We start from the raw sequence: 15,326 nt of genomic DNA on the forward strand, positions 1-15,326 counted from the left end.
CTGTAGTTTTCCCCACATTTGTCATGTTTACATATACAGTGGTACCTCGGGTTAAGAATTTAATTCGTTCTGGAGGTCCGTTCTTAACCTGAAACTGTTCTTAACATAAGGTACCACTTTAGTTAATGGGACCTCCCGCTGCCACCATGCCGCCGAGGCGCGATTTCTGTTCTCATCCTGAAGCAAAGTTTTTAACCTGAGGTTCTATTTCTGGGTTAGCGGAGTCTGTAACCTGAAGCGTCTGTAACCTGAAGCGTCTGTAACCCGAGGTACCACTGTAGTTTTATGACAATTCAGCATTCAGTAAATTATGCTGGTTTTGGTTTTTTTATATAAAAAAACCCCTGTACCATCGGCTTTGGTAGCATTTCCAAAATCACCTCATTTAGAGGCAAGTTTCTATGTTAAAAATAAACTCTTGGGAGCCTCAGTTATTATCACATTGCAACAAATATGTATCTATGAAATTGCTGGCATCAATTAGCACGTGAATAGCTACTACTTTATCCACAAACACTCCACAACTGGGAGCCCAGCAACATGGTGATAAGTTGCCGGCGATTTCACAAGGTGGTGATTGGTGCGTGAACAATGTCTGAATGTGTGAACTTATATGAAGCCGTCACTTCGTGGTCTCATTTTCTTCCCCCTCCCCCCACAAAAAGTCGATGGTGGCTATTTATTGCTTGAAAATTTCCAGCTACAGTTAACGAGCAGAATTAATTTGCATGTTTTGAGCACGCCCACAACCCCACAGCCCATCTTGTTAACCTCACTTTCCACCTGGTCTTCGAATTGCGTTCAGTTTGCCTTTTCTAGCATGCAAGAGAATTAGCAGTGGCAAAAACATGTTGACATTGGAATTCGTTTCCAACCTAGGATTCAATCACGCCCTTTTAAAATTCATTCTCCATCCATTCCCAGGGGAAATACCTGTGATGGGAAGATGATGATGATGTCTTTTGTGTGCATGCAAGATGAATGCTCATTATACACAGTGCAAATTCTTCAACTTTTACCGCTCGAGACTTTGCTTGTATGTGGGGTTGTGCTATTATTATTATTTTGGCAGGGTTAAGATTGATTTTTTAGCCCTCTCAATAGGCACCCTCTTAATATTAAAGTGTTTGTGAAGTGGCAACAACTTTATGTGAATGAAAAATAGATGACCGTGAGGTAATTGCTTCTGGAAGCCTCAAGGAACATAACAAGCAATACCTTGTTGTCGTTGTTAATTTTGCTCTTTCTGAAAAATTGAAGCAAACTTCAATTGAAGCAAACTTCCCTTGAACAAAAGGAAAGACTGATGTTTACTTGCCATTTTCTGTCTCAGAGTGTCCACACCAGGCACCCCCAAACTGCAGCCCTCCAGATGTTTTGGACTACAATTCCCATCTTCCCTGACCACTGGTCCTGTTAGCTAGGCCTCATGGGAGTTGTAGGCCAAAACATCTGGAGGGCTGCAGTTTGGGGATGCCTGGTCCACACCGTCTTGACTAGGCTGCTGTGATGTCACAGAATGTTCACAACATTCTAACTGTTCAGAATGCTGAAAGACCATGAAACCTTTGCAAATGAGGAGCTCCGAGCCATTGGCAGAAAGGAGGTGTGAGTGCTGAGCAATGAGGGAGGCTTGTGGCTAAAAGCTAAGTGAGAAGAGGCCCCAAGATAGAGAGGAGGTAAGGGACAGGGGGAATCTAGGAAGCATGGTGGCTGAGGGAAGGGATTAGGGCAGGCTATGGACTGAGAAGCAGGGGAAACAGATAACAGAGGGAAAGAAGAATGTGGAGAGGGAAGGAGGCATTGTATGCTGTTGGCGAGATCATTGAGGACAGGTGAAGGAACTCTGAAAACTGGGGATTTTTGCACTGTGCGCCTAGAGGCAACAAGTACAGAGAGGTAATAGTGAAAATATTGAACGTCGCGTTTTGATTTTTATGACTGCCATTATGCAGGGCTACAGGTCTCTAGTTACATATTCTGTGGCTGCATATACCCTGTTTCCCTGAAAATAAGACATACCCATAAAATAAGCCGTAGCAGGATTTCTACGCATTTGCGCAATATAAGCCATACCCCGAAAATAAGACATAGTGATAGGCGCAGTTCTGGAGGGCGCCAAGGAAGAGGCGAGGCTGGACGCATAATAAAAAATAAGACCTCCCCTTAAAATAAGCCATAGTGTGTCTCCTTGAGGAAAAATAAATATAAGACAGTGTCTTATTTTCGGGGAAACACGGGAGCCATATAGATACAACAACAGACTTGTATAGTTGTTTGGTACATTGTAATTGTAATCACATTGTAATTGACTTGCTTGGTACATTGTAATTGTCTTCTGAGTATTGCAGCTAATATGCATAGTAGGGATTTCTCAGGGGTTTGGACAGGGACCCTTGCAATTAGGACTGGGGCAAACACAGTCCTGCTTTGATGGATATAACTGTATATCACGGACCCCTGTGAAATTGTATAGTTTAGTATCTTCTGAGAACTACTTCACAGATGGTAACTTGTAAGCAAACACAGTTTGTGACATTGCACAACTGCATTGCTGATAATGGGGTGTCTCTGTTAAGGCATTAGCTATAGCTTCCAATTTCCTGACTTTGTGGCGCTTAAGTCAAGATGAGATAGACTTAACTCTGCTCTTAATCTGGTCGGCTTTTAAAAAATTATAATTGTCTAGTATCTGGTGAGAACTGATTCTTCTTTCTCAAAGTGTTCCAGTGTGTTAGATCAGGGCCTGAAGTGAACTCTAACTGTGCACATATCATATACCGTATATTCCGGCGTATCAGACGACTGGGTGTATAAGACGACCCCCAATTTTTCCAGTTAAAATATAGAGTTTGGGATATACTCGCCGTGTAAGAAATACGACCCGGCGTATAAGACGACCCCCGACTTTTGAGAAGATTTTCCTGGGTTAAAAAGTACTCTTATACGCAGGAATATACAGTGTATTTAAAGCATATGACTTCCCTTAAAGAAACTTGGGAACTGCAGCTTGTTAAGGGTGCTTGGAATTGTAGTTCTGTGAGAGCTAAACTACAATTCCCAAGATTCTTTGGGAAAGTTAAGTGCCTTAAATATACGGTGTGTGTGCAGCCCCAGTCATTGTTTCCATGACATTGTGAGGCTGTTCTTCCGCAGCCCCACAACACAAAATCAATTCACATAATTGGAGGGAGGGGTGCCAGATAAAAATCCTGTTGTTAATACTCAGGTTTCAAAGCAGCGAACAGAAGGAGGACTGCTTCAGCAAGACATAAAGGGCATATCAACAGACCTGAACCTATAGCTCAATTCTCCCTTCATCATCTCATCAAACAACCACATCATGACATTGACATCTGGAGATAGGAAATATGTGTCATTTACAGGGCGGGGGGGGGGGGGGGCGGGGGGAGGGAACTGAGCTGCAGTGAATGAAATGTCACCTTCCCATCACCCTCCCCTGACTATCTAGGAAAAGTGCAAGCATTTGATTTCATAGCCTTTCCCCACCTCCTTACTACCACTCTGAAGCTAATTTAAAGTAAGAATTCCGCGTGATAACGACACTTCTCTCTCATTTGTAAATCGAGGAGAAAATGCTGTTCCTGCTGCTCTTTTTTAAGGTGGCAATGACACTGTGCGATTTCATATCCAATCTGAGCAATAGCAGTCATAACCTTTATAATGGATTTAAAACACACACACACACCATAGAATCATAGAATCATAGAATCATAGAGTTGGAAGAGACCACAAGGGCCATCCAGTCCAACCCCCTGCCAAGCAGGAAACACCATCAAAGCATTCCTGACAGATGGCTGTCAAGCCTCTGCTTAAAGACCTCCAAAGAAGGAGACTCCACCACACTCCTTGGTAGCAAATTCCACTGCCGAACAGCTCTTACTGCCAGGAAGTTCTTCCTAATGTTTAGGTGTAATCTTCTTTCTTGTAGTTTGAATCCGTTGCTCCGTGTCCGCTTCTCTGGAGAAGCAGAAAACAACCTTTCTCCCTCCTCTATATGACATCCTTTTATATATTTGAACATGGTTATCATATCACCCCTTAACCTTCTCTTCTCCAGGCTAAACATACCCAGCTCCCTAAGCCGTTCCCCATAAGGCATCGTTTCCAGGCCTTTGACCATTTTGGTTGCCCTCCTCTGGACACGTTCCAGCTTGTCAGTATCCTTCTTGAACTGTGGTGCACCACACACACACACGTTTAGACTTTAGGCAGTAGAGCTCTTCTGTTACTAAATGCAGGACTAAAACCCAAAGGTGCAGGGGATCCTTGTAGCCTGATGCTTGAACAAACCCTGGGCCGGTATTCCCCTTTGCTTTCTTGGTTGTCAAGAGCCATTGTTGTTCCCAAGTGAAAAACCTTCTTTAAAGGGGAGAAGCCTTTGAGATCCCGCTAGAGGGCTCTGCAAGACTAAAAACCATTCACGGGCTGCCAAAGAGAGACAGGGCTCTCTGTACGAATGATGGAAGTCATAACTCTGCAATTTGCTAATCAGAGTGACGGGTCCTTTGTCTTTTCATGGGTCAGACATGAATGGCGCGCAAATATGTTCTAGCCTTTTGTTACACTTAACTCCACTTATGTCTTAATGTTTTATTCAGTGTGCTCTATTTATGGGTACTATTGCCTTGCTTCCCCCCTCTCTTGGAGGCTGGCCACAGTGGAAGGCTAGGTCTGTAATCTCTTCAAGTAATATAGTGAAAAGAGCACATCAGTAGAACAAAAAGGACTCTTTTAAACAATATAATTTTTTGGCTTGAGAATATGCATGTTGCCAAACAATATAGACATGGTGTGTGTGTGTGTGTGTGTGAGAGAGAGAGAGAGAGGGGGGGGGAGGGAATACATAGTTTTATCTGCTTTAAATACTATGGGGAAGCGTAATACACACAGGATAGGTTTTGACAAAGTCTTCAATTTAAATGCATAGGTATGCTTTCCTTTGGGAGCAATTCAATGTTAATTTGGTCTTTTATAATGTAAAATATAGCCCCTGGTATAGTTTCTCCATGAATGTGCACTTTACGAATGCATTCCTGTATGAATGGATTTATGTATTCAAGGTAGCTGGAAACAAATTACAGATTGGATGATTAATGTGTAGCTTTCATGGGCCAGGATTCTTAACGATCAGGAAAAGAATAACATTCCTTATAGAACAGCAGGGCGAACTTCTAAATTATCAAGCCCCAAGCAGCGAATGAATGGCCAACGCTGTTGTCCCTCTGGTGAATGGACTGAACCAAAGTCCTACCAACCAAACCCCTACGCCCCAAATAATATGATCCTATTCCATAACTGCTCCGGGGAAGCTTGGAGAAATGCAGACCTCTTTGACTCGGTGCACATTTCGTCAGTTTACATGGACAGCACCGTTATCGGAGCTTGATATCTGTAGTGACAGGGATGGGGAACCTGTGGCTCTTCAGGCAATATTGAACTCGAACTCCCATCCACCAGCCAACATGGCCACAGTTCTGGGACCATGAGAGCTATAGTCCAGCATCATCTGGAAGGCTAGATGTTTCCTACCTCTGCTGTAATGGGTGACAGCCCTTTGATGGATATCCTATCCAGACGTTGTGCAGCAGATGTTTCTGCAGCTAAACTAAAAGCATTTATGCCTATGCACTGGCATTTCATGCATATAGGCATGAAATAAAGACTATCATGGATGGCTTGGCAGCCCGCCATCAAACCTTGTAAGGTGCTGTAGACCTGAAGGGCCAATGGGTTTGTTTGTGACTGCTTGGCTGGCTGGCACACAGAGATTTCTTTGTGGGGTATGCCACAAAATAGTAAGCTTGCTAACCCAAAGGTGGCCAATACATGTCTTCCTTATTCCATGATTGCTAAGCTGACTCAGAAGTCTTGGGTGAAGGACCTTCTCGAAAGCTTTTTGAAAGTCTACATGCACAATGTCAACCAGATCACCTCTATCTAAATGTTTGTGGGCACTGTCAAAGAATTCTAACAGGTCAGTGAGGCAGGACTTAGCATTACGAAAGCCATGCTCATTGTACTTCACAAGGACTTCTCCTGTGTGCTTGGTAGTTTTATGCCTGACAGTGGTTTCCACCAGTTTTCCCAGGGCTGACTGTAGTTTCCACATCTAAGAGCGAAGCTCCAGATCTAAGAGACAAGTTACATATTTCATTAGCAGATCACCAGTTTCACATTGGAGTTCTAGGATGGATGCCATCTAGATCTGGCTGAGTAAAATGAGATTCTCCCTTGAACATGTGGATAATTACTGGTATAGAAAAGAATGGAGCAGCCTCTGCATGTAAGAGATTCTTTGTGTATTTGGGGGACTAATAAAGTTGGATCTCATCCATGGTGCATGCAAATTCAGGGTTTACCAATAGCAGGCTTAACTGCCACAACTCCCCTTAGCCTGCATTGCCAATGGCCGAGATTATGGAGATTATTGGCTACCCTTGTCCTAGAAGCAGCCCACACTTCAGAAATTACCCATTCATCACAACCCTTTTTCTCTTGTCATTTCTGCTTCTGTTCCATGGATGACGTATTTGAAAGAGTAGGCAATTTATAGCATTCATAGCATTTTGAGTTGGGCTCCCTTCCAATAAATTCCTGTGAAATCTTCCCTTAAAGGAATTTCTTGATTTTACTGCAAGCAGCCTGTTTTGTTTCAGAAAAGTGACCAATTGGAGGGCTGTGTCTTCTTAAGGCAGGAGATTAGACATCTCATCTTGTGCTCTGCTGGGTAATCTCTTCTCATCATGCTGGAAATGATACCTGTCAGAACAGAATGGAACCAACATTTGGTATTCATTAACTTTCCGGGATAGCAATCTTTAACAATGCTCCCAAGAAGAAAAAACAAATTATGAGTGAGAAGCTCAAGGATCAGCACTTGCATAGGTTGGCATCAGACCCTTCCTTTCTCTTGTGATTTCATCTTCCATTATCCTACTGTGCAAGATCCATAGCTGTCAAGTTTTCCCTTTTCTCACGAGGAAGCCTATTCAGCATAAGGGAATTTCCCTTAAAAAAACGGATAACTTGGCAGCTATGGCAAGATCCAAAAGGAAGTGAAGCCGATGGCGGCTGGTGTTTCTTTCCCCCATGTTTCAGCCTTCAGAGTGGCTGGCTAAATTCTCTTGGAGTTCATGTGTGCATGACAGGTGTCCAATAGGAACGCAGGGAGGTATCCCATGCTGAGTCAGACTGTTGGGTCCTTATGGCCCATTACTAGCCTTTCTCAACCTTGGACTAAATGACCCTTGGGGTCCCTTCCAACTCTACAACTCTGTGATTCTATACAACTTGCATAATCCCTGACCACTGGCCGTGCCGACTAGGAATGATGGGAGTTGTAGTCCAACAACACCTGGGGACCCAAGGTTGAGAAAGGCTGGTCAGCACTGACTGGCAGCAGGTCTGCAGAATTATGGCACCTTGTGCATGCAATGCAAATGTTCTACCACTGAGCTATGGCAGTCCCCAATAGTGGAGGGGAAGGGCTACTCTGGGCTGTGGGTGGGGGAAGGGCAGGTCCCTGCCCCAAAGAATTTACAGTTGAATGGCAGAATCCATGCACGTGCAGCTGGGGTTAAGAAGCAAGCTTGAATATGAAGCAGATTTAAAAACAAAAACAAAAACAGTAGTGCTTATATGGTAGGAATTCCTCAAACCCGCCCCCCCCTTAAATGTTGCTTCTGCCCCTTGGCATGGTCCACAAGAGCTGTTATATCTTTCTGAAGTCCTCCTTCTATGGGCTTATTATCCTGTACTGGTTCAAGCTAGCCTTACTGGTATAAATAACAAGACTGCGACAGATTTAGAACAATTTGCAGTGTTTCTTAGTAAGGATCTAATGCAGTGCTTACTACGTGTAGAGCTGAGCAACTTCCTCTAGCCAATTAATCTAGCTATAGAGATAGAACTCACTCTATATATCAGTATGTCTGGGACTAGGGATGGAGGAGGCCTTTGTTTTAAATGGATTTTATCACCAATTTTGGTGGTTCCGAGCAAATTGAGCTTTGCTTGCATCAAATTGCCTCTTGCATTGTGCATCTTCATGTCTGAGCCTAATTATATGCAAAATTATATGGAATAAATTAGCATACTATAAATATAATGTTTATATAAGAGTCAAGTCCCAAGCTGTGCCATATTTCCTCAGCATAATTTTATAAGTATACTAACACATTTATTTTTATATAGTTATATACATCACTATAGGCATCTGTTTGCACTAGTTACTTTAGCACCTCTGTGTATGTAATATGATATGTATAGTAATGCATATAATATGCAACAATTGTTTGTATTTTTAGTAGAACCCGGGGGGGGGGGGAAGAACACCATTTACTTTTCATTGAGATCAAGGAGCAAGACATTAGAAATTAGAAAACCAAAACTCTGTGTGAATATGCTTGCCATTGATATTTTCTGAAAATCCAGCCCTTATCTGCAGTGAGAGCTTTTTGCCTCTTTCTTCTGTTCTCCTTGAATGTTTGTGCTTAGCTACTGCCTGTTGACAATGCATATTGCTTTGTTTTGTCACCCCCTCTAAAAAGCCTCTCTTGTAGGATGCTCTTCGTGTGTCTTGGCCTAAGAGAGTTTTGATCCTTCGAAGGCCCTTGTTGAGTAGTAATAATCCGAGCTTTCCCCGAGCAATAAGTGCCGGCCTCTCTGCAATAATGATAGTCCATCCTGCTCTCTTAGCCTTAATCGCTGAGAGCATTTTGCTCTTAACAGAATGCCAATTGAATTGGAAGGTTTCCCCTTAGTGAGATCCGGAAGCGAAGCAGCATCCCAAGGTGAATCGTCGGTGCCCGGAAAGTTTGGCGAACTTAATTGCTTCCTCGTCCTGACCTCACAGCTTTGGTTGTTTTGTTGCTTGAGACTGAGAAGCAGAAGAAGAGAATCGGCAGAGATCGGATTGACTTTTTCCTGCCAGCCCCCTCCTTGTACTTCACGTGTCCCCCCTGTCCTTCATCTGAACTCTAGACGGAAGGATATTTGTGTGGTGTTTTTGTTAGCAGATGCTGTGACAGGTGTGGGGGATCCTTCTTGCACCTTTTCAGCTGGGTGGGATGTTGCCAGTGGAAGCTCAGAAGAAACACTAGCCTCAGCAAAATGCCGTTTATGGCAAACGAAGCTCCAGTCCCCAGACGAGGAGCCAATATAATTAGTCTGCAGCTTGCGAATAGCTCTGTTTCGCTAATGTCAAGAAGCTTCCCTTTTATCAGAATGAATCGCTTGGCTGCCGGTGCCAGATGAGGGAGAATGCCGTTTGCTCTGAAACATGCTCCCTTGTAGGGCCTTATAATCTACCCAAAGAATGTATCTGTGACCATCAGTGGGGCAACAAATCCCAGAAATGTTCCTGCCAATTCCTCTCTCTCTCTCTCTTTTTTTGCTTGCTCCAAGCACTAATTTATCTTTGCTGTTGTTGCTGATTCCTTTCAAGGGATCAGAGTAAATGGATAATAATGCTTCTATAAAGGAAGTGTTTAGAAACACATAGGCAAGGAGGGCAGGAGCAGTGCAGGAGAAACAGGGCAGAGAAAGAAGGTTCTTTTTACTGCTTACTTTCCATACCAGGGCTGGCCCTACCATTGGGCAAAGTGAGTCAGCTGCCTTAGGTGGTGGATGTTGGGGTGGCAGGTAATGGTAGCTGTAGATCAGTGGCAGAGCATCAGCATCAGATGATGAGCTAGAGGGATCAATGATCTGACCGTGTAACGCAGCTTCCTGTGTCCCATCTCTCCCACCATTCCCCCTAGGACTCCTAAACTAGCCTGCCTCGCAACCCCCTAAGATAGCCTGCTGCCCTCTGGCATAGTATGGGACAATGTCCCATCACTGGTGTTGAAGTGAGAGTCACCTTGGCACTTCATGGTATCTGAAGAAGTGTGCATGCACACGAAAGCTCATACCAATGACAAACTTAGTTGGTCTCTAAGGTGCTACTGGAAGGAATTTTTTAATTTTGTTTCGACTACGTCAGACCAACACGGCTACCTACCTGTAACTAGAACCTTGGCACTGTGCAGGAGTGTGATGGCAAGAGTGGCAGATTGGCTCTACCGTGTTAAATATAATTGTTTAATGTACATTGAAATGGAAAATAACCCTGTAATGTGTCTGTATGTATACTGTAAAGCATGGCATGGCAACCTCCATTGAGCAGTCACGAAATTAAAATACGCCTGCTTCTTGGGAGAAAAGTGATGACAAACCTAGTCAGCATCTTAAAAAGCAGAGACATCACCTTGCTTACAAAGATCTGTATAGTTAAAGCTATGGTTTTCCCAGTAGTGATGTATGGAAGTGAGAGCTGGACCATAAAGAAGGCTGATCGCCGAAGAATTGATGCTTTTGAATTATGGTGCTGGAGGAGACTCTTGAGAGTCCCATGGACTGCAAGAAGATCAAACCTATCCATTCTTAAGGAAATCAGCCCTGAGTGCTCACTGGAAGGACAGATCCTGAAACTGAGGCTCCATTACTGTGGCCACCTCATGAGAAGAGAGGACTCCCTGGAAAAGACCCTGATGTTGGGAAAGATGGAGGGCACAAGGAGAAGAGGATGGCAGAGGATGAGATGTTTGGACAGTGTTCTCAAAGCTACCAACATGAGTTTGACCAAACTGTGGGAGGCAGTGGAAGATAGACGTGCCTGACGTGCTCTGGTCCATGGGGTCACGAAGTGTCGGACACGACTAAACGACTAAACAACAACAAGAGCTGAGAAGAGAGCCTAACAAGTTAATCATTAAGGGAGGCTGTATCTGTTGGCTCAGTCACATGAAAGAGCTACTAATACAAGTCTGTGCATCCATAGGTCTTCATCTTGGGTGGAGTGAGTCTTTGTTTCTCAAGCTACTGACCAGAATGGACATGCTAATCTCTTCTCTAGGAAAACAGCTTCAGGTCAATGAAGGCTGGAATGGAGAAGAGACAGATCTTTGCTTTTTTTAGCTCTTGATGGAAGATATCCATAATCTAAGGTATTTTATCTATGCTGGGATCAGTATGCATCTATCTGGATGTAACTGTTTGTTTCAGGTTGCTTTGGAGTAAAGTTCTGTAGTAAAGCTTTTGAAACATATTTTTGGACTGGACCCTTTTTATTTCAAAGAAGTCAGTTTTTATTCCTCTCATTTGCTTCCATATATGCAATACTATTAACCTCAATATTAATAACCACTGCACTGTGCAGTGCTGAGTGACACACTGCTTTTGGAAGCTGGGAGAGCAGCAGCTCCCCAACTACACCACCCCACCAGCTGACCACTACTGCAGTGGAAGAAGAGGTAAATCTCCTCCCCGAACATCAGTCTTGATCCTAGATTGCTGTCTCTCAATATGACTTCTGTTGCAACTTAGAAAACCAAAGCCTAATAATTGCACACATGCAATTAATGTAGCATGTGGTTGTTTGTCCCTAAGTACATACTGTACATTGCAATCGTTAACATCAAACATCTGCAACCCAACTAGGCATCATTTTAATAGCAATATTATTTTAGGTTGCAATCCAATGCCCACTTGCTTGGGGAGAAGGACCCTATGAACTCAGTGGGATGTCCTCCCATATGTAGGCTTGCACGATTATGTGATTGATCTACTTGATCTATCGGCAGAACTTTGCAACCTTAGCTTTAAGAGATTGCTGTGTTGCTCATTTTGCCTGCTTTTTGTCCTTTGATCTGTATTTCCAGATAGGTAGGACACTTCCACAATGCAGTGGTTTGTGATACTGTAACATGCAGCAAATAAACCACAGACTGATGGGGGGAAAAGACGAGAGCATGAAAATATACTGATAAAGCAGGGGACCTTGAAAATGCTCTCTCTATAAAGGATGCCGTCCAATTCTGGAGAGCTCTCTGCCACTATAAGAGCCATTCCGTGTTGTAATATTATTGTTATTATATATAGTTCGGGCATAAATCTTATAACTTAAACTCTCTGCACTGTGAAATGGAGATAATGTCAAGCTGATTGATAAAGTGAATAGGACATGACAGTCTGCAAGGAGGGGAAAGGGAAAATCATTTTCAGCAGAGACAGGATCTCATGATGTTGTTTAGTGCTTGATAAGCAGATTGAGAATCAGAAAATCAGATTTAAATTACCGGGTGATGAAATGAGATGGAGATAAATAGGTCTGCTCTAGTGATGGCATCTCTTCTTGACTGAAATAAGAGATTAAGGCTGCAGTCCTTATAGCCACTTACCTGGTGGGGAGACTCCTTGAATTTCTTGGAATTTACTTCTGAGTTTTCATATGTAGTATTGCATGGCATGGTTGCAATTCTATGTCACCTGTGAATAAGCCCCATGGAACTCAGTGGGATTTACTTCTTAGAAGACATGCATAGGGTTGTGTTGTGAATAATGTACAGCATTGTTACAGTTAACTCACTTTCCTGGTATGCGTGTTTTCTCTTCAAGAAATGAAGTTTGAGTGCAGAACTATTCTAAAAACAACCTGCGTAAAATGTGCCAGGTTAAGAATGTATTCTGTGTCGCAGACTCTGCCTGACTCTTCTGTTAAACACCCAGCCACACAAACGGACTAAAAACAAGGCATGCAATAAAATGTTGCAGTATCACAGTACTTTTTCAGTGAAGAATTTAAAATGGAACTACAGTGTTTGCCCAGCAAACAACATTCTGATCCTTTGCTCTTGCAAAACCAACTGCTCACTTGATAGCAGAGTAGAAGACAGCTCTTCAGGTAGTTGACCAGAATGAAGTTCTGGTTCATAGCAGTGGCAGATGTTCTACTTGAACAGCATACCCTGAAATAATGATTAAGACTTATTCCCCCCCCCCCATCACACACATGGACACAAATTACATTCATTCATTCATTCATTTTACATTCAGTCACCATTCTTTCATTATGGAACTTCCAGTGGTATACATGATGACATCCTAATAGTCACCTATCTATATACAGAATAGACCAGGGGTCAGCAAACTTTTTCAGCAGGGGGCCGGCCCACTGTCCCTCAGACCTTGTAGGGGGCCGGACTATATTTTTTGGGGGGGGAAATGAATGAATTCTTATGCCCCACAAATAACCCAGAGATGCATTTTAAATAAAAGCACACATTCTACTCATGTAAAAACACCAGGCAGGCCCCACAAATAACCCAGAGATGCATTTTAAATAAAAGGACATGTTCTACTCATGTAAAAACACGCTGATTCCCGGACTGTCTGCAGGCTGTATTTAGAAGGTGATAGGGCCAGATCTGGCCATGGGCCTTAGTTTCCCTACCCATGGACTAGACCCAGACCTGCTTAGCTTCAGCAGGATGGCCTCATGTGCTTTCAGACCATACCCTGGATCTGGGATTGTTGATATTTCCTTCCCCAACCTTCTGCAATAAGGACCAAAATCTCTTAAATGCTTTTCTCTCCTCACGACTCCACTGGATAATAACAGTTAATTTTCATATCTATGATGTTCTTGAAAACAGACACGTGGAAACAATGAGCCATGGAGCAAACCATGGAGACTTATTGCTGCCAGACCTTGTTGGATATATCGTTCCCATTTTCCTCATGTTCCATGTCTCTTTGTCAGTCTCCAACTTTTCGGGGCCTGCTGCACATTGGAAATCAGAATACTGTGATGGGCACCACAAACAACCTGCAAGCAAGCTGACCCTGCAGCCTATTCCATTGGCTACAATATAAGGCTCATTTCAAGCCTAATATCAGTGGGGCAAGGAAGGCCCCTGCAGATGCCTCTGTGGGATTCTGTGTGCCTGTGGGTGCCACTTTGGTGCCCTCTCATAAAGAAGGCTGATCGCCGAAGAATTGATGCTTTTGAATTATGGTGCTGGAGGTCTCATGGACTGCAAGAAGATCAGACCTGAAGGAAATCAGCCCTGAGTGCTCACTGGAAGGACAGATCCTGAAGCTGAGGCTCCAAGACTTTGGCCATCTCATGAGAAGAGAAGACTCCCTGGAAAAGACCCTGATGCTGGGAAAGATGGAGGGCACAAGGAGAAGGGGACGACAGAGGACGAGGTGGTTGGACAGTGTTCTCGAAGCCACCAAAATGAGTCTGACCAAACTGCGGGAGGCAGTGGAAGACAGGAGTGCCTGGCGTGCTATGGTCCATGGGGTCACGAAGAGTCGGACACGACTGAACTACTAAACAACATTTTAGACTGTGAGCTTGAGTGCAGGGACCATCTTAGTACTGTTATCTGCGCACTGCTCTGACATCCCTTTTAGGCAGCAAAGGGAGAAGTGTAAATGTCTTAAATAAATAAGTAAATTTAGACCCAGTTTTATGCCTTAAGTCTTAGCTGTGCCAGGTTTGTCACTGACTTTTCCTAATTTCTGATTGCCAGTGACATGGCCTCATGAAAGGGTTTAACTGGACTTTTTTGAGCACCTTCTAGCTTGGTGATTCACAAAAATATAAAAAAATGAAGTGTTTTTAACAGGTTTTAATATCAACGACGTTTGTTCCCAGTGCTCAGGATGTGAGGCCTGCTCTCTCTTTTTTGTTTTGTTTCCATTTTGTTTTGTTTCCATTTTAAAATCCTTTAAAGGGGCAGGGAAGTGGGTAGTGGTGAGGAGGTCTCCATTTCCTTTACTTTCTGTCAGTAATACCGCTCAGTAATCACTGGGCAATCTTCTCTGATCCCCAGAATAAACTCAGCCTTGAAACTCTGTCTAGTAATCCCTGCACTGAGCCTGAAGTCTCCTCGCCGATGGGATGTGCATATAGCCAGGTCTGAAAGACTGGAGCAGCTGTGGAAGATGCCCTGAAAACTAGGCAGGCCAAACACTGCTTCCTGTACAGTGCTGCAGCCATATGCAAACAGGACTATTATTATTCCTATTATTGCAATCAATGTGTTAATTGCTTTCTCAGCTGACATATCAATGCGATTGGCACATAAAATAGTTAAAGTGGTTAAAAACACACAAAAACCAGCCAATACGTCTGAAATAAGACTAAAACGTTCATAAATGGACACAGATGCTAAACAGCTGGGAATGAGCTGTGGGAACAAAAACGTCTTCAACTGTTTCTGGAAAGTGCAGAGAGTGCGCACCTGTCGTATGATATTCCACAGGACAGGGTCAGCCACACTTAAAGCCCTGCTCCAAGTTACTACAGAGCTGGTTTCTGACATCTTTGGAACTTGCAGGAGAAACTGCCATAGACCAGAGTGATACATAGGGTTTATAAGGAACTAGCTGGCCCGGCCATGCGTTGCTGTGGCTCATCCCTGTGTTTCCCCCCACCCTGTCCTGACCTATTACGCCTCCCCCCCAGTTAA

At 43.5% G+C, this 15,326-nt stretch overlaps 1 protein-coding gene across 1 annotated transcript in view; it reads left to right on the top strand.

Annotated features, from left to right (window-relative positions):
* Positions 1–15,326, top strand: part of TAFA4 (TAFA chemokine like family member 4) — a 164,885-nt gene that overhangs the window by 87,242 nt on the left and 62,317 nt on the right. The gene's annotated exons all lie outside the window — the stretch shown is intronic.

The sequence above is a fragment of the Zootoca vivipara genome, chromosome 2 (assembly GCF_965207765.1).
Source record: "Zootoca vivipara chromosome 2, rZooViv2.hap1.1, whole genome shotgun sequence".
In the NCBI taxonomy this organism is placed as follows: domain Eukaryota; kingdom Metazoa; phylum Chordata; class Lepidosauria; order Squamata; family Lacertidae; genus Zootoca; species Zootoca vivipara.